We start from the raw sequence: 1,278 nt of genomic DNA, 5'->3' as shown, positions 1-1,278 counted from the left end.
CTCATCTTGGTTTGCTTTTGTTGAATTCTACATGCCGCTTGAACTGCATAATCTCTGACGCATTCATCTAAAGGCTAACTAGAAAACAATTTCGCCCTTCCGCTCGGTAACATTGGATTCAATCCAGGGCATCCCATAAAATATACACAAACAATCGTCTGATGTTAACAGAAATCACACATGTTGTCCAAAGTGACCAATTTGGAGGTTAATAATCTTTGCCAAGGAAAAGTCTGAAGCTGGGCTCTAACCCAGGACCTTGCAAAGCCTCAACCATTCGCCCACTTTGCTCCCCTTTATTGGTTTAAGAGATCAATATTTGATTGATCTTATGTTTTGCAACACTTTTTGTTCACACCAGCTTCTGGAACAGAGAAAATAATAATTGTGAGAAGAAAAATAGGGAAAACAAACTTAAGAAATATTTCATTGGTAATTTATTATGGTTTAATCACAGTGTAAAGAGGGACAAGGTAAAACTTAAAATATATGTACATAGACATGATGAACGAAATTATCCAAAGTAGAACAAAACAGATTTAATGAACACATTTTCTCTTCTGTCATTCAAGCACTTGAATTAGGTGGATGGAGCAAATAATAGCTGGGTAAATGCGATCCTTATATTATCATGGAAACGTAAACAAAAGGGAACATTTTCACATTACTTCCCGTTACCATCGTGTTCTTGAATTGTTCAGAATGGAAAATAAAGACCCCATGCATCTACAGACTAGCTGTTGGTATTGTCTACGCATATAGAATTATATCAATGAGATACACAAATCATGACTTTATAAGATACATGGATGGTTTATGATGTTTGAATTGCATATCTCGGACTGCCATATGATGGAGTATTAGTAAAACAGATCTGGAATAGTAAACATCTAAATTAGTATAGCTTCCTGCTAAATCTCAGTGCCACAGTGATAAAGCCGTTGTCAACAATAACTTGACCTTCCATAATTTGTTGAACAGTAAGCACCGATATTTTTTCAAAGTTATTGACTATCTTGATTTACATTTTTGAATGCTTTCACTCAAATTATTTTTATTGACTTTAATAATAATAATAATAGACTCTTATAGAGCGCACGGTATCCTCAACCATGAGGTTCTTGGCGCTTTACATCAACACAAAACAATATAGAAAGTACATGACATCAAAAAAAAGAAATGTTTTCAAGGATTTCTTGAACACACATTGATTTGGACTCCCGGATGCTCTGTGGAATGGTGTTCATTACAAACCGACCAAAATGAGAAAAGGACCTT

This window comes from Berghia stephanieae, chromosome 1 (assembly GCF_034508935.2).
Source record: "Berghia stephanieae isolate SIO BIC M18660-M18661 chromosome 1, UCSD_Bste_1.3, whole genome shotgun sequence".
Lineage (NCBI taxonomy): Eukaryota > Metazoa > Mollusca > Gastropoda > Nudibranchia > Aeolidiidae > Berghia > Berghia stephanieae.
The sequence above is the reverse complement of the archived record's forward strand: the minus strand, read 5'-3'. Positions refer to the sequence as shown.